Raw genomic sequence first — 19,822 nt, 5'->3', positions numbered from 1 at the left:
TCTCAATTCCATGAAGCCAACTTTAACTTACTATGAGATGGGAAGAAGAAACTCTACATGATTTTATGAGAATCATGTATGTATTTTTTGTGACTTGCTTTTTTCATTCAAAATTATGTTTTGGGAATTGTGCAGGCTCATGAATGTAGCTGGGGCTCATTCATTTTTATGATTATGTTAATTCCACTGTGTAAAATATTTTCCAACTTATCACTTCTGTTCTCTGTTGGGTTGTTTCCAAAATTGTTTCATTTGTTTGTTTCCCTACTATGTGTAATACTACTATTAAAAAATCGCATACCTATTTCCTGAGACATACAAGCAAAAATTTCTATAGTATATATACCTAGGGGTAGAATTGCTGGGGAAAAATATGTTTATGTTCAGTTTCAATTTATCAATTGAAATTGGTACAACTGTACCAATTTGTATTGCCATTAGCAGTGAATGAGAGTTCCTGTTGCTTCGCATCGACACCAAGATTTGTTATTTTCAGACTTATATTTTTTACCAACATGGTAGGTATGAAATGAAATGATACATCACTCTTTTTTTTTTTTCTGAGAGAGACAGACAGTCTCATTCTGTCAATCAGGCTACAGTGCAGTAGAGTGATCATAGTTCACTGCAATCGTCAACTTCAGGGCTCAAGGGATCCTTCTGTCTCAGCCTTCCAAAGCACTGGGATTACAAGTATGAGATACTGCGCCCAACTCTCATCATTCTAGTTTTAATTCTGTTCTTTAAGTATTAATGAGGTTCAGCATGTTTCATATGTTTATTGGCTATTTGGATTTTCTCTTTTTGAAATTCCTGTTTTTACATTTACTAAATTTACTTTTCTTACTGATTCATAGTATCTTTAATAAATTCTATATACTAAACCAATTTTGGGTCCTTCTTATTCTTTTTTAGTGTCCTTTGATGAACACAGGTTTGATTTTTCATTTTAATGTTGCTGCATTGATTAATTTTTTTCTTTATTTTTGCTCTACTTCTGGTCTTGGTAAAGAAATTCTTAGCTGATAATAAAAATATTTATTTTCTAAATATTTTAAATTTTTGGCTGTCATAGTTAAGTCCTTCATCTCTACAGAATTTGCTTCTGCTTATGGAATGCAGTGAGTAGTAACAGTCTTCACTTTCCATGTGGATAACCCCTGTAGCAGCAGGTTGGACTCAAGGCTCACTGGGACCTCAACAAGAGCAAGCGTTAGATTGGTTGATGATATCTGTCATGGATGGAAGCATAAAACTGAAGTTACTACATAGCATTACAAACGGAGAGAGGAGGAAAGTGGAGTGGTTAGGGGAAAAGAAAATCAAGTTGACAAATTCACTCCACTCGTATTTTTATGACTTTTTACATAATTTATATAACTCTACATAGTCATGCTGTCATCACTTTTCCCCATACAGTATGAGACAGATATTCAATAGTTTACTTAAGCTGGCCTATATTCCTTATAAACTCTTTACTGACATACCAACACAGCTTATTAAAATAGACAGGAAAATATTACTGCCACCCTATGTACTGATTAGTAATTTTTATGTGATAATTCAGTGGCTCTCAAACTAAACTCCTACAGAGTTGCACAAGCTCAATACAGGTGTTCTGCCACTATAATCATATTAAATTCTTTTCTCAGTTTTCAAAAACAACTAAAGTAAATTTATAAAATTTTCTTAATATTAAATAACACTTCATAACTTGTTTCTTAAATGACTTGTACCTACCACTCATTATTTCTATAGAGTTTGGTATGGGTTAACATATTATGTATTTATTTCTTTACATTTTCATATATTGTAATTAAGATAACCAAGCTTTAGAACTATTCTGGCAAGGCCAAAACACTTGGCTTTTCACTTTGGGATCTTTGCCCACCCTTACTTCATCTTAATTTTTCTGTGTATAAAATGCATATTCTTGTTTCAAAGCATTTAAAGGAGCAAGGTGAAAAGAAGCAACAGGTCCTCAAATGCTTTTAAAATGCAAAACATTTTACAACAGGAGTTATAATTTATAAGAACCTTAAATTATATCTTACAAATAATGGGGCTAGAACAGTCATGGAAAAGTCAACAGATAACTTCTAAAGGTCATTTTTTCCACAACTTTTATTTCTTCTATACCAAATCTTAAAAAAAGGTTCTTCTAACTAGACTAAAAATTGAATTTGTTTTGAACATCATTTTTTGTCTCACCTAATTCCTAATAGAGTTCCTGAAAAGTAGAGCAAGGCAAAGGTAAAAAGTTAACAGAATAACTATATACAAATAACTTAAAACATCTATTTTTATAATGATGTGTTCTAAAAATTCATGCCATCATAGTGTGATATTACTAATGAAAAAGTCTATTAGAGTCTAACTGAAATCAGAAAGTACGATAGATGAAAATATGACCTGTCTCAAAAAACATTCCAGAGTATGGCATGGATTTATTTGGAAGAACATGTTTTCACAAGTATTGTTGCTGTTGTTGTATCAAGAAACCCTGGTAGAGTTACAAAAGTGAGAAAAACATAAAATGACATGAGAATAATATATTAAAATTAATGAATTAATATTTGTAAACATCAACAGACTCTTGTCTTCCTTGTAGGAACAGAGTTGCTGCTCTCTGGTTTGGACATCTGGTAAATGTGAAAGCCTTATGAATTGCCATGCTACTTCTCAAACTTTTAGACATGTATAGGAGTAGGAAAGTGAAGTTACTTATTTTAAAAGAGAGTCATATACTATACTGTAAAGTTTTAAGAATCAGAAGGTAGGGCTGGGCGTCGTGGCTCATGCCTGTAATCCTAGCACTTTGGGAGGCCAAGGTGGGTGCATCAAGAGCTCAAGAGCATGAGACTAACCTGGCCAACATGGTGAAACCCCATCTCTACTAAAGATACAAAAAATTAGCCAAGCATGGTGGTGCGCCTGCAATCCCAACTACTCAGGAGGCTGAGGCAGGAGAATCACTTGAACCCGGAAGACAGAGGTTGCAGTGAGCCGAGATTGCACCATTGCACTCCAGCCTGGGCAACAGGGCAAGACTCCATCTCCAAAAAAAAAAAAAAAAAAAAAATCAGAAGGTATTTGATTCCAATCTTATCTCCCTTACTTTCCAACCTACATAAATCATAAGTATTGTTATTTAATCTTCCTGAATTTCCATTTCCTTACCTTTAAAATAGGGATAATAATAGCTATCACACAGAATTATTATAAGGATTAAATGAAACTTTTATTTAATTTTAATTTTATTTATTTATTTATTTTTTTTTTTTTTTGTGATGGAGTCTCACCCTGTTGCCCAGGCTGGTCTCATACTCCTCACCTTGTGATCCACCTGCCTCGACCTCCCGAAGTGGTAGGATTACAGGCGTGAGCCACCGTGCCCAGCCCTACCTTCTGACTATTAAAACTTTGGTGCAATGGTGCAATCTCGGACCACGCCCAGCTAATTTTTGTATTTTTAATAGAGACGGGGTTTCACCACATTGGCCAGGCTGGTCTCGAACTCCTGACCTCATGATCTGCCCACCTTGGCCTCCCAAAGTGCTGGGATTACAGGCGTGAGCCACCGTGCCCTGTGGAAACTATTATCATATATACAAATATCCATGACATGTTGACGAAGTTACCATTAATTATAAAATGAGAGGGTAAATGACTTTAGGGAAATTGTGAAAGATGCTAATTGCAGTTTTACATTTCATAACACACATTTTTCTTGCTTCCAGGCATTTACTGTTGTAACAATTCGAAAGATTTTCTTCAAAATGCACAAAAAAAGAGTTTTCTGATATAATTGGGCAATAGACAGGAGATAAGGAAAAGTTTGAAACTTTTTTTAAAATCAGTAACAACTTGGTATAACAGAAACTTGCTGAGATGCAACTGACATTTATGAAAAGATAAAAAAGAAAATAAAAACTAGGAAACAAAGGAGGGAGCCGGGAAAACAGGGATCAATAAAGGAAGAATGTAACCAGGAAGGGAAGCGAGAGGGGGAGGAGGGAAACACAGAGGGGAGTGATAGCATGTGTAGCTCCTGGCTGGGTGGGTGGGCTGTCTGAGAGGTCATCTTAAGTCAGCCTGTTTGTTGAACTGCCCTAAATGTAAGAAATGAGTGGCCTTACAGGAGCCCAATGTGTGTTCTACATGCCTTATGGTATTTCTAAACCAGCATTTGATCTCAGGTATGTTCCAATACCATCAATTAATACCACTGGCAATACACAGCTAATAAACAGAAACATACATGTCACAAAAAATATTTTATTAAAATATAATCAAAATTTTAAAATTGATTCTCTACCTCTGCAATTCACAGTTGTAGTTTGGACTATCAACAATGAAATCATGTTAGCACAAATATCACATTTCCTTTTAACTAGAAGGAACATACACTACGGGAACAGCTTCAAACTGACCACAAAATCAGCTCCCCAAGTTAAGAACACATGGTTTCAGGAGACATATTTTAAACTCACATTGTGCTTTGCAAGCTATACCAATAGACTTTATATTGCAACGGCTTAAGAAAAAAAGCATTCTAAATTGTCTGCTTCTACCAATAATAACTGAAAATAATTACATGTGAGGTATTAATGAATAACTCAAAAGACTATATGCATTGTATCTTGGCTCATTTAAAACAAATAAACAACAACAAAAAAGCTCTACACATTCAAGGAACTGTGAATTACTTCAGCAGAACGCTGTGTCCTAGGTCACCATGCTTTCTTTCTCTCTTATTGTCAAGATCAATTTGCCAACAAGCCTCTGACAATAAGCACAGATATAAATTTCAAGGTTAGTAAGCTAAACTACTACTGGGAATAATGATACATTAATTTACTGATGAAGTTAAAATTGGTATAGAGAGAAGTAGAAAGAGGCTCTTAAGAAAAATGTATTTTACATGGAGAAAAAGCAAATATTCACCTGAGGAATATATGAAACCATAACTGAATTATATTTCAACCATATACTGTGCAGTAATAGTCATCTTTACATTAAAGCAAGAAAATAAATATGATTGCAAAATAAGGAATAATATGAATAACCTATTTAAGACTTTTAAGACAAAACAAATACTGATGCATAATATTCTAAATAATAATAGAAGAACAACTTGCTTATCAACAATAAGGTGTAATTGAATTTTAAATGTTCTAGGGCAGGGTTATAAAACAAAATGAAGTATGGCAGAACTGTTACCAAAGACATACCAATGTATCAAAAAAGGGCAGAGTGATTCAAGGAGGAAAAAGTCCTCCATTATCTTGAAGCAAAATTGTTTGCCTTGAGTTAAAGAGGAAAACAGAACAAAATACTTCATAGTGGGCAAACACATAACAAAAATTAAAATTTCAAATGATGTCTTTTTATAAAGTTTCACATGTGAACTCCCCAACACGTACACAAACACAAACTATGTTTATAAAGTATATCTCTTCAGAGCAGATTAAACTATCCTCTTAAATCATTCCAGGTAACCAATTAGTATATAAATATTGAGTTCTGATGACACCAAAATATCCAGAATTTCCTTTCCTGCTTCAAACACAAGACACTGATACCACAGCAATGAGCTTGACTCTCTTAGCTGAGTAGTTTAAAATAGAGATGGTAGTAAAAGCTGTTGGTTAGTGAGACTCATTTCTCCCCTGAATGAAACTTAAAGTACAGAAAAAGAGACCCAGATGGAACAGTCACTCCCTGATGACCTCACAATTCCTTGCCAATTTTCCTTCTAAGGTCATGAGCAGATATGTGAGGGAAGGCATGGTGCTATGTTAAGCAAATGAGGAAGAACTGAAATACAAGTTGGCTAAAATGAAAGAAATTGATAAAAGTCAACAGTTGTAGTAAAATGTGAGGAAGTTAAAATAATTTTTAACTGCTCTGAAACTAATTTAAGTGAAAGATTTCTTTCCGTTTTGAGATTCTGGTATCTTCAGTGCTAATTCCAAATAAGTTTCCACATGTTGCCAGTTTCATTGACTTGACCTTACACTTTGAAAGTCAGCATTCCTGAACTCACTGCTTCACAGATGGACTTAAGCTGGGAAGATTCGTGCCATCAGAACACTACAGACACACATGTATTGTCACTACTTATGGCAAAAAGCGTAATTTCTCTTTCTGGCAATGTTTCTTTAAAAGATGAACTTCGGGCCAGGCGCGGTGGCTCACGCCTGTAATCCCAGCACTTTGGGAGGCCAAGGCGGGTGATCACGAGGTCAGGGGATCAAGACTATCCTGGCCAACGTGGTGAAACCCCTTCTCTATTAAAAATACAAAAATTAGCTGGACATGGTGGCACGTGCCTGTAGTCCCAGCTACTCAAGGGGCTGAGGCAGAAGAATCGCTTGAACCTGGGAGATGGAGGTTGTGCTGAGCCGAGATCGTGCCACTGCACTCCAGCCTGGGTGACAGAGCGAGACTCCGTCTCAAAAAAAAAAAAAAAAAAATGATGGACTTTGGCCAGATCTGAGTTTAAATCATGACCTTATCACTCATTAGCTATGTGAGGTTATCTGTGACTTTACATTTTGGGGTCTGTTTCTTTATTCTGAAAAGAGGAAATAACAATAAGTCATCAGACGGTCTATTAGAAGGATTAACAAAAAAAAATATATATATATATACACACACACACACACACACATACACATACTAGAGGTGGTTATTCATGCATCATTTCTCAATCACACATATTATATTATTAGGTATGGCTTCAGATAAGTAACATACACAGCCTCTTGTCTACAGTAATTTCTAGAATCATGCCAAATCCAACACCACCACCCTAACATGTTCCAATGTTTAAATCTCATTAAACAAGAAACATCAACTTTAAGATAAAAATTTTAATGCAATACAAACTGAAAGGTAACACAAAGATTGAAATTTGTGGCACAGGAATACACAATAAAATGAGTTCACAAAAAAAGGTGAGAAAGGGGGAGAACGATTCAACAAAAGTGCTGAAGTACTTGGTCAAAAAAATCCTTGTGGACTATAGTATTAACAGTTAAATGAAGACATAAAATGTAGAAAACTATTTTTTCCTATTTCTAGGTTTTAAAAAGACTTTCTAAGTTTCAAAAGATATTGAGAAAATATCGATTAGCTTTAATAAAAATATTTCAAAACATACTTATGTTTCAAAACACATAAAACAAAATTAAACAGTAATCCAAATCTTATGAAAGCAGTTGCAACAAATAGACATTTAAAGAATCAAGATCCTTTAATTTTTTTTAAATAAAGGAGCAATTGTAAACCAGAAAGGAGAAGAGAGCTGCTGAAAAAAAGAATAAATAGACAAATAAATTATAAATAACAAAAAAGGTAACAACTCAAATTTAAATTCACTAGTAATTAAAAATAAGTAAATTAAATATCACTTTCCTCATATTAGCAAATATGTAAAAATCAGACATTTCTTTGCAGGCATGACATTTAAAATGTGGGCAATACTTATTTAAAGTGAAAGGTATTAATCCAACGGGAAATTATCACAAAGGGATAACCAGGCGTTTTTACTGATGCAGAACTGTGAAGATCACTTTGCTTCTGACATGAGGGAAGAGGAAACAGGAAAGTACAGAAATCACAGGCTGAGGCTGAGAATAACCTTCAGCTATATGTTCAAAAATTCTTTCATTGCTTATACACTGTTAGTAGGAATGTAAATTAGTTCAGCCACTGTGGAAGCAGTTTGGAGATTTCTCAAAGAACATAAAACAGAACTACCATTTGACCCAATGAATCCCATTGCTGGCCATAGATCTAAAAGAAATAGTTCTAACCAAAAAGACACAAGCACTCATATGTTCATCACAGCACTATTCACAATAGCAAAGACATGGGGTCGACCTAGGTGACAATCAACAGTGAATGGATAAAGAAAATGTGGTACATACACACCACGGAATACTACACTGCCATAAAAAAGAATGAAATCGGCCGGGAGCGGTGGCTCACGCCTGTAATCCCAGAACTTTGGGAGGTCGAGGCAGGCGGACCACAAGGTCAGGAGATCAAGACCATCCTGGCTAACATGGTGAAATCCCATCTCTATTAAAAATACAAAAAATTAGCCAGGTGTGGTGGCGGGCACCTGTAGTCCCAGCTACTCGGGAGGCTGAGGCAGGAGAATGGTGTGAACCGGGGAGGCGGAGCTTGCAGTGAGCCAAGATTATGCCACTATACTCCAGCCTGGGTGACAAAGCAAGACTCCGTCTCAAAAAAAAAAAAAAAAAAAAAAAAAAAAAAAAAACAGAATGAAATCGTACTGTTTGCAGCAACTTAGATGGAGCTGGAAGCCATTATCCTAAATGAATTAATACAGGAACAGAAAACCAAATACTGTATATTCTCACTTATAAGTGGCAGCTAAACATTGGGAACTCATGGACATCCAGATGACAACAACAGAAACTGGAGACTACTAGAGGCGGAGGGAGGGAAGGGAGGAAGAGCTAAAAACTACCTAGTGGGTACTATGCTCACTACTCAGGTGATGGGATCATTTGTATTCCAAACCTCAGCATCACATAATATACCTATGTAACAAATCTGTACAGGTACTCACTGAATTTAAAAGAGAAGTTGAAAAAAAAAAAAAAAAAGAGAAGTTGAAATTATAAAACAACAACAACAACAATAAAAAACCTCTTTCATCTAAGTATACAAGCAATTTTTACCAGAGCCCTTGACATTAATAACAATGGATAGAGCCAAAGTGCCCCAATTTCTTTGGGAGTGGTGGGAACAGAAATAGAGAAGCAAAAACTTACTAGAAGATGAAAGGTACAAAACAAATTTGTTTTCCCCTCTCTGCATCTTCGATTATTTACATTTTTAAAAGAATCCCAGATGAAAGCCAATACAACATGGAAAAGCCCATTGGATTCTTTCGTTTTTGTTTTAAACAAAGTTTTTCCAGGTGTAAATTAGAACAAATAATCATCTTTAAATCTTTAAATTATAAAACAAAATATAGCCATATATATCCTATTGAAATACAGGATTTCTAATCTTAGAATTAGAAATTCTAATCTTAGACATAATCTAAGCATGAAACTTGTTTTTTTAGCTCCTGTCTTTTGCTCCAGGACTATCTGGCATGTTCTATTGAATGAATGTTTGTGTGGCAGAATGTGATTGTACCACGAAACAGAATAGGGCAATTCAGGGGAGCCAGAAAGGATACCTGTCATTAGAAAAAAAAAAAAAAATTACTTTACTCCATCTCACTTGATGGTAAATTACCAGCTCTAACTTTCAGGAATTAAGAAGTAACGCAAAGGAGTCTAATACAAGACAAGACACAGAGACACAACAAATTAAACTTTAAATGCAGCATGAAGAACAAAAACAGAGCAATTGCATTCAGACAAGAAAAGCTGCATTAATAACATACTGGCCTTATAATTACCTAACACTAATTTTTATCCAAATCTTAACTAGCTACTTGAAAAGCTGATGTTTGGCAGGTTATGTTACCTGTGGATGCCACAACTGCCCATTGATAAAATGGAAGCACTGAAGAAAAGCTTTAAAGTCCCACTTCCATAATTAATTCACTCTTCTCCTCTTGGGTTCTATGAATTACATGCCCTTCACTGTTATAGAAAAATTTTGGTTGGCAATAAAGCTTGTACCAATGATAAAATAAGACTTGATTGTTCTGGTAAAATCCTTTATGCCTCATTCCAACCACGAAGTTCTTTGAGCTTTTCTCGGTGCTGGTGGTGGTGTTTTTGCTTATGTTTGTTATATGTTTCCATACTGAGGTAAGCTTGGGTTTCCCTCCTCACTGGCTAACAGGAACTTGGTATATTTCTGTGTCCATACCAAAGAAAATTCCACCATCCCAATCATATAATATTTATATTACGATATGCCAGTGAGATCTATAAAATCCATACCTATGACTCTTTGCTAAGGCACTTTCTCCACTTTTTTTCTTTTTTTTGGATATGGAGCCTCGCTCTGTCGCCAGGCTGGAGTGCCGTGGCGCAATCTGGGCTCGCTGCAAACTCCGCCTCCTGTATTCAAGCAATTCTCCTGCTCAGCCTCCCCACTCCACATATTTTTAACACAGGATAGTTATATGGGCAAAAAACATCTGAAAAAACGTTCCAAATTGAATTATGGTCCATTCCAAGCAATTACGATTACCAAATTTTCCTATGAAAATACCAATCTTGTTTTCATTCCTAAGACAGATACAATTCAAGGTTAAACAAACAGAAGAGTTATATTCAATGTCTGGAAGATGTTTATAAGGTTTAAGTGGAAACTGCTGGTAGAGTACACTAAAGTAAAAATAATCAAATTAAGAAAACTATAAGTCACTCCAAATTGTTCATGAAGCTTTACACTTGTTCCTGGTATATAAAATATTTCATATATAATGTAAGAACTTTTATGTATGATGGGCAAATAAAATATAATTAAAGGCAAAATAAATTTTATTTTTATTGAATATCAGAGCTAAACTACTTTTTTTAAATGTCAACTTCCTTCTCTTTCAACATTTCTATTTTGAGGAGCAAATTCTTCTTCCGCCTGAAATGGAATTATCACTTTTCAGGTTTTAGAATTTTTAAACCATGATTTTCTATTATTTCATTAAAACCCGAACTATCTCTGCTCCAGTAAATGAAATCTGAGGGATTACTAGTAATATTGGGAGCAATTTCACTCTGCAATTCTCTCGGCTACATGAGGATGGACCTATTCTCTCCTGAAGCTCTCTCTGGGTCTTTTGGAAGGCATGACACTGTCTTTAGTTTGCCACGGCATCACTTAATTTATCCATGTAAATTAAGGTAACACGGCCACAGCAACTAGCTGATATTTTTGACAGACTTCACCAAATTCATTACATAAACAGCATTTTTGGAATATGTATCCTGAATTTGTATTTGCTAACCAATATCATTTTGACTTTTGTTACTCAAATAAGCTTATGAGTTCAGCAAATATCTCTTTGCATGGATACACACACACACACACTATACTGTGATTGGTCCTAGAAAAAGAAACAAAATAACTTTTTAGATTATTATTAATATCCCCAAAGTATGTATCATCTACTTGAGAGGTTTTCCTTCTATCTAATTAATCAAAATTGTAAAATATTTTAAAGTGAAAGGGGTATAAAGAAAATTATATTTAAAATAATAAAGTTTTTGTTTACTTCAAATTCTGGGACACTTGTTATATGCTAGGTCTTGGGGAAGCATAAAAAATCAAATTTAAAAATCTGGCCATAAATAAATTACAGTCTCAGGCAGAAACAAAAACATATAACACTATATTATCAAGCTTTCCAAAGTACCGGGATGGAGATTTATATAGGAGGCCAAGTCATAGAGTCTAAGAATAGACCAGCAGGGCTTTCTCCAGTGAGGCTAGAAGGCAAAGATTGGGAAAAGGGTTTTCAAGATAGAACAGCATAAATGATACAAGAAAAAAGCAATGCAATGTGGATTGTTTTGAGAAATAGAAGATGTTGAATACTGCCAGCAAATAAAACAGAAAGGGGAATATTCTCATGGATAGGCAAGAGAGATACACACAACAGCCCAGAAGGAATGGCAGAAGATTGATATAGAACAAAAGTAGATGGTATATGAACAAGAGACTCATAGTAAAGCCTGGTCTTTATCTATAAGCAGTAGAAAGACAGGGATGGGATGGTTTTAGATTAAAAGCAATGGGTTCATCAGAGTGGAAGATTGACCCCCTAAGAGTAGTACAGGAGGCCGGGCGCCATGGCTCACACCTGTAATCCCAGCACTTTGGGAGGCCAGGGTGGATGGATCACCTGAGGTCAGGAGTTTGAGACTAGCCTGACCAACATGGAGAAACCCCGCCTTTACTAAAAATACAAAATTAGCTGGAGTGGTGGTGCATGTCTGTAATCCCAGCTACTTAGGAGGCTGAGACAGGGGAATTGCTTGAACCCGGGAGACAGAGGTTGCAGTGAGCTGAGATCTTGCCATTGCCCTCCAGCCTGGGCAACAAGATTGAAACCCTATCTCGAAAAAAAAAAAAAAAAAAGAGTAGTGTAGCAGATGGACTACTAGCAGAGCAAATATGACTCTAGAGCAGTGAGATCCATGAGGAGGCTAATATTAATATTTCAAGCTAAATTCATTCACATTGCTTCAATAGATAATACATAATACAAAAGGTGCCATTTTCATTTTGTATAAGATGCTTGCATATAAAATATTATTTGTAAATATGATAACCAAAGTCAGGATGGATAACAGAGCCAAAATACTGACAAGGCATTTCGAGTTTTAAAACACTCAACCAGTCTTCAACCAAAATACATCCTAATGTAGACATTATTAACCAGTGTCACAATGTCGTATTTCTTCTTGATTGAAAGGAAAACTTTCTTTAGTTTCTTTTTATTGTAGTTCTTTATTTGCTTGCCTTGTTTTCTGCCCAAATTTCAACAAGGTACTTCGGAAACAAGACACCAGAAGGAATAAAAACAAAACCAATAAAGAGGGGTAAGAAAGCAATTATCATGCCAGTATTTATTTAAATGCAAAATATAAAGCAAAAATTAAAAGACACTGAATAAAAATCTGAAATTACAATCTTGATCATGAGATATTACTTAAAGGGAAGAGCAAATAAAAACTGATAGCTGAATTTAGCCAGTTAGATTCTATAACTGGGAAATGCCCATTCTAGATCAATCATGGTTGTATTTTCAAAATAAAGATATTGTCAAAAATCTAAATCAAACCCACTAATAAAATGGAAACGGTAGGCAGAATTTGAAGAAGTACAAAGATTCAGATGATAAAACGAGCATTAAATGAATGTCAAAATACTGTTTAAGATATCAATTACATTAGCCTTAAAGTATTTCTGAAGTAATAAAATTAATTTTGAAACATTTGCATCATTTTAAAAGTTATATATGCATTCAACAAAAGCGATACTGCACAACAATTGGTCTCATTTTAAAATTCTTACTTTGATTTAAACATATTCTACCTGTTGTTTTAGATCTGGCTTATCCTATTTTAGAATGAGCTGATTTCTGTATATTAGTCCTAACACAAAATCTGAGCCAGAGTATTAGCTTTTCCTCATATCTCTATTGCTGTACAGTTTCAGCTCTACAGCAGCATCAATCCCATTTTTTGTTTTTAACTTAAATATGTAGTACAGAAAACCCTTTGGACCTATAATCACCATCTATAACCTAACTTAACAGTTCTAAATATCATGCTAATGCTGATAGTTCTACAATCTGAAATGCAATCAAGGAAATTTTCATTATGTCAGTAAATTTCCTCTAGTTAAAGCCACAGTTCTAGTGAAATAACATAATTTACTTTCTAGTCCATGTGTAGTAGACATAAACATACAAGTATGTATATTTCATGAGCATTCTAAACCAGAAAATACATAGAAAACAATTTTTTGTCTCCTTCAGTGCCAGTGCTTTTAATGATAATCTGGAATATGAAAAACCACAATGAAGATGAACACGCTACAGCACCGTGAACATACACAGAAATATATTTAAAGTGCTACATGTGATGACAGGAAAAAACGAACTATTAATGCATAGGCGGAGCTGTTAATTTTAGTTTGAGGTTGAGTATGGAGTCGCAGTTTTTAGAACCCAATAGCAAGTGACCCAGACAGAGAACTTCTACCTCAGTGCTTGCCTTTGGCACCATGAATTAGGAAGACTGTTCTCACTTCTCACCGCCCCAGGTTCTCTCTAATCCCAAAGGTACTATTTCACTTCAGTGCACTGGAAAATGGAGGCTGGCTTTTTTTTAAAAAAATACCTCATGTTACCCAAATTCTCAGCTTCCACATTTTGACACTGACTACTACACCTTCATACGTTCACCCGAATGTTTCTCTTACAATCCATGTGTAGACCACTCACTACAATAAACTTAACTGACACTAATGTTTTAATACCGACATAAAAGTAAATAGGAATTTACCAACTGGAAGACCTCGAGTTTGATAGAATGAAGAGACAGAAACTTACTGATAGGACACAGTATGAAATTGGTGCTTGAGAGCTATTCCTACCACACGCAGGAAACGTCTTGTGAATGTACCCGGCATTCTCAACAGCAGTACACAAAACGGCTCTGCCACCAAGAACATTCTTACCCAGCAGGCAGCCCTTCTCATTAGCTTTGACATGCCACACAGCCCTTTGCTTACTGATGCAGTGCAGCCAACAGGGAGACAGAGTTTACGAGTAACAGCGAGACCGAACTGGCTAATTACTTACCTTCTCACTTATGGCAGGCTTGCTTGTTTAACTTTTTGTTTCCTCTCTTGTCATAGCTCAGCGCCAAATGGTTATGAATCAGCAGAAGTCTGAACCTGACAGTCAAAAAGAATATATTTTCAGAAAAGAATTGGAAATTAACATTCCCTCCACTGCAGTCTTTCTTTCCTTGCCCTCTGTGTGCATGTTACTCTCCCGTTTTCTCTCTCTGCAAGGCAGCTATGTAGTGGTCTATAAATATTGACCCTGACACTTGCTCAGTGCTTTACTTGCTCATGGCACAGGTCTGTGTTACTGAACACCGTGGTAATACTCCGGCAAAGTTCTCAGCTGCTCAGACAAAGCTGTGGATTGGCTCACTACCCAGCAACCCTGTGCTTGCCTGGAAATACCATTCTGCTGCCAGCTTTACAGATGCTATGGGCCTTTCCTGAGGCCCCTATCAGGCACAGAAGGGCAATCATGAAGTTTGTCTGAAGAAATACAGCTTTCCTCAGGCAGGTGGAGAAAAGTGGGGCTAGGTGGAGTCAAAGACAAGAAAGGAAATACTGCCTTTGTTTCAGCCAAACAACATACTCTCAAACCCTTTATAAAAGTCATATCTAAATGTCAGTCAATCAAGCTTTATAAAACTTAATTATGACATATTATGAATCCAAATGACACAGGAAAGCAGTTTTGTAATTTTTTTAATATTGCTTCTCAAAAAGAAAGGCTGCAGTGACTAAGTAATTGGTCACAAAAATATGTCAATGTAAGTTCATTTGGAGAATGACAGAAATGTATAGGGAAGTATAATATTAATCAGATACAACATATATTTAGTGAAAGATGCCAAAATATACCTAAAATTGTAACTCAACAGAATATTTACAGTTTAAATATAAACTTCTATATTTATAATTATGACAAGTTGAAAATTTAATTTTTAGATTAAGGATAGAATCCAAGTCATGACACTAGGTATATGGTTTGTAGGTGACATAAACAAGGTACACAGTATCTCCATATATCACCTATAAGGTCCACAGTATGAATGAGTAGAAAATAAATGAGCCCATATTTTTTATTGCTTATCAAAGATAAACATGTGTTTGCTTTACTAAAAGCAAATTTTACTAAAATTTTCTCTTGATTAAATCAAAGGTAAAGGAAACTTTTGGGAGACTCTGGTCACTTACTCATCTTACAGATAAGAAAATCAACCCCCAGGCTGGTTACTTTGCCCAGGGTCACATGGCAACTCTGTGACAGTGCCAACATGGCAACTCTGTGACAGAGTCAAAACTAGAAACCTTGCCTGATTACTTACAGTAATGTGTTCCTTCTATTAGAACGGTGGTTCTCAAAATAATCCTTAGGCTCATCTTCATGTGAAAGCTTACTAAAATCTTACCAGCAAATATTATAGCCAGAAAAATAATCAGCATACAACAAAAATAGCTTTTTACAGTGTAACTGACCAAAAAAAAAAATAAAGTTGCACATAAGAATTAACTTTCCAACTATTTGAAATCCACCTTTCCTTGCTTATTGCAAAAATTAATATTTATATAATAAATTAACTTATTGTCAAGAGATGTATATAACTAGGTGCTGAACAGGCAAAGAGAAAACATAGTTCCTACTCTCAAAAGACCTTCCAGGTCTAATTCCAGAAAAACAAAAGAGAAGTTAAATGTAAAACAATGTAGCAACAAAGACTAGAGGAGGCAACTATGGGAGAAGGGAAAATGAGCATCTCAGCCAACATGAAGTGGGGGTGGAAGAGGTAATTCCTCACTCCAGACTTCTGGATCCTAAAGAATGGGCAGAAGGTAGTGAGGCAAAAAAGGAAGAATGACACAATCAAGACAAAGGCAGGAAAGAGCACAACACATACTTAGAACTTCAAATAGATCTTTCTTGCTGGAGACAGTAAGTAGTTAAAAGCAAAACAAAACCAATTAGAAGGAGTAAGGTGATGAGGGATTTTATAAGCCAGGTCGACAAACTTGGGTTTTATAGAGTAGGATAGGCTACCAGGCTTTAATTGCCTTTATTCACAGACTCTTAAAAGAATTTTGAAAAATTATGTAAAATTATGTAACCATTTACACATTACCAAATTGACATTTACAAATTTCCACCTGTGGTAAAATATGTACTTGCAAAGAATTTAATTTCTACCCTATTGGAAATATTGGCATTTTAAAAAAAAACACATCAGCTATTTTAAATATACTCAATAGCATCTAAATCTACAATAATTTAATATAACCACTATCTATTTAAATAACACACAAAGATGATTCTTTTGGCAGCTGAAATTTACATGGCAATTTATTTTCTTGACCTTTATTTCCATCTTGCGGTCTCAGAGAATTTTTACGTATTTTTATAATTAAGTCCTCAGTTGTTCACCCTGTCATACTTTTTTTTGAGGTGGAGTCTTGCTCTGTTACCCAGGTTGGAGTGCAGTGGCACTAATTTGACTCACTACAACCTCCGCCTCCTGGATTCAGGCAATTCTCCTGCCTAGGCCTCCCAAGTACCTAGGACTACAGGCATGTGCCACCATACCTGGCTAATTTTTGTATTTTTAGTGGAGATGGGGTTTTGCCATGTTGGCCAGGCTGGTCTCAAACTCCTGATCTAGGTAATCTGCCCACCTCAGCTTCCCAAAGTGCTGGGAGTACAGGCGTCAGCCACTGCACCCGGCCACCCTGTCATACTTCTCTGCAATACACATTTAATGCATTAGTTGAATTTTTAATGTTAAATTTTCTATGACTCCAGGATAATGCACCATAATAACATTTGGGATGGATAAGGGTGTGCTTTTCTTTCGTAAGGTAAGAGAAAGAGTGTTGTGAATAAAGCACTATTCTCAGGCAGATCAATATTAATAAAGAGTTTATGCAGAAGTGGAGAATCTAGACACTGATTCCATTAAAATTACCCATTCAACTGCTAAGAGAAAGAAACCAGTCTGAAAAGGCTACATACTGGGCTGGGCGTAAGTGGCTCACACCTGTAAACCCAGCACTCTGGGAAGCCAAGGCAGAAGGATTTCTTGAGGCCAGAAGTTCGAGACCAGCCTGGGAAACACGGCAAGACCCTGTCTCTACAAAAAATTTAAAAAATAAAATAAAAAACTTAAATTAGGCAGCTGTGGTGGCACACACCGGTAGTCCCGGCTGAGGCGAGAGCATCCCTTGAGCTCAGGGATTCGAGGCTGCAGTAAGCTATGACTGTGCCACTGAACTCCAGCCTGGATAGCAGAACAAGACCCCATCGCTTTAGGGGGGAAAGAAAGGCTACATACTGTATGATTCTAACCATACGGCATTCTGGAAAAGGCAACACAATAGACAGTGTAATTGTCAGGTGGTTGTCAGGAGATGACAGTGAAACACGGGATTTTTAGGGCAGTGAAACCACTCTGTATGACGCTGTAATGGCAGATGAATGATATTATGCATTTGACAAAGCCCACAGAGCTGTAAAACACAAAGAGTGAGCCTTAATGTAAACTATGAACTTTAGTGAAGTCTCTTTCTCTGTCTTCTTGAGGAATGTGGTCTAGAGGGAGTAGAAGTATTATTTATTGAGGACTGTCTAAAAGGGGCTTTGGAAATATCTCTAACACTAAAAACAACACTGACAGATGGTTATGTTTTTGCTTTTTTTAAAATAAAGAAAATGAGGCTTAGTGTTATTAAGTGGCTTGTCTGAAGTCATGTGACTAATAACTTATAGAACTGAGATTCAGCCCAAATCTGTCTGGCTGGACTACAGTACCACACAAAGCCTTTCTATCAGTCACTGAAGATGTATAGGCCCATGCCCAGGCAAGGAAGTGGATTAAACAGTGCACTCACAAACTCAGGACAGATTCACTGTATCCTGGATTTCTCTCAAGGAACTGCTTGAATTTTAATATTGAGTGTTGAGGGGTAGCAGAAAGATAGGACTAACAAATTAAGCAGTGGATGAAATTAAAGTAACTGATATACCTTACTAAAGAGAACTTAGAGGCTTTTTTAATCTTTAATTTGACTGATGGGCAAGGAATATATGAAGAGTCAAGTGGGGTTCTTCTTTGAGTGCCTGGGTCTTTGCCAAGGCAAGGTTTTGGGAGGAGGAGGCAACTTTGGAACAGGGAGCTGGGAAGAGCAGATGGATTTAGTTTGGAACATGATGAACTTTAGATATCTGTGTTGTACTGAAGTATGTTCAATGGGCATTTAATATACTAGTCTAGAATACCGGAGAGATGAAGACTGCATCAATTCAGTAAGCAGTTTTGTACTCTTGCTTTCCTGGTTCAAACCTTGTCACCATATAGTCTATTCTCAGTACAGAAGAGAAGTCACTTAAAAACTTCACTCAGATTACATTCATCTTCTAATCAAAGCCCTGTACTGCTTCCCCATTTTACTCAGAGTAAAAGCTAACGTCCTTACAATGGTCCATATAGCCTAGCCCCACTTTATTCTCTCATTTTGTCTCTGACAGCATGGACTAGGGCCCCCCTCAGTTTCTCAGCTCCAACCCACTTGTCCTCATACCATTCCTTAAATATGCCTGACCAGTTTACTCTTGGTATCCTTCTATTTGCTGTATGTTCTTGCAGAAAGCTGCACGGCTAACTGTTCACGTTCAACTCCCTGTTGAAAGTGCACCTTCTCAGTAAAGCGTACCACTCTCATACTATTTAAAATTGCAAACTTCCTTGTTATTTGTTATTGTTTGTGTCTTCCCCATAGAATATAGGTTCAATAATAGCATAGATTTCAAGCGCCTAAACTGAGCCTTCTACATAATGAATGCACAATAAATATTTGTTAGATAAATGACTAAAATAAACATTTATGAGCAACACGCCCATAAAGGCGGCTCCCAAGGTCATGAGATCTCTCAGAAATAGCATGTATAAAGAGAAGTAAACCAAAATCAACATTTACAAAGTAGGTCAAGGAAGAGAAGGGCATAAAGACTGAAAAACAATTACGAGGTCAGTAGAAGGAGAATGAAAAAAGGGCTGAATGAGGACAGAGTCAAGGACTGAGGGGTCAACAATGTCGAATGCCATGGAAAGATTAAATATGAAAGAGATTGAAAAAGCCCATTACATACAACATTCAGAAAGTATTGCGATACTAAAAACCACTGAAATGCATGATTTAAAAGGGCAAATTTTATGGTGTATAAATTCTATTTCAATAAAGCAGTTATTACAAAAGAAAAAGCATTGGCAGCTGAGCTGTTTTCACTGCAGGTGGGAGGTAAGCAAGGAAAGTGAGACAGGAATAAAGTCACACTTTTGAAAAGTTTGGCCAAAAAGAAAAGAAAAAGAAGGATGGGGTGATGCTTTAAAACAACAAACAAACAAAACAACCACAAAACTTCATTCCAGTGTAGAGGTTGAGTACTCTGAAGTCAGGCAGCCCCGTGTTTTCTTCTTTCTCCAGTTACATTGTAAGTTACATATGTGCCTTACCTTCCTCATCAATG

General features: G+C 36.1%; 1 protein-coding gene across 2 annotated transcripts in view; it reads right to left on the bottom strand.

Moving 5' to 3' along the window:
• BMPR1B (bone morphogenetic protein receptor, type IB) overlaps nt 1–14,663 on the bottom strand; it is a 163,432-nt gene extending 148,769 nt beyond the window's left edge. The window contains exon 1 of one of the 2 annotated variants that reach the window (XM_011994205.1): nt 14,324–14,663. The gene's annotated coding sequence lies outside the window, so the exon portion shown is untranslated. Of the gene's footprint in view, nt 1–14,071; nt 14,225–14,323 lie in introns of those variants that run through there. The other variant, XM_011994207.1, reaches the window with a different exon arrangement.
• Nucleotides 14,664–19,822: the final 5,159 nt, after the last annotated feature.

This window comes from Mandrillus leucophaeus, unplaced genomic scaffold (genome assembly GCF_000951045.1).
Source record: "Mandrillus leucophaeus isolate KB7577 unplaced genomic scaffold, Mleu.le_1.0 Scaffold447, whole genome shotgun sequence".
In the NCBI taxonomy this organism is placed as follows: Eukaryota; Metazoa; Chordata; class Mammalia; order Primates; family Cercopithecidae; genus Mandrillus; species Mandrillus leucophaeus.
The sequence above is the reverse complement of the archived record's forward strand: the minus strand, read 5'-3'. Positions and strand labels throughout refer to the sequence as shown.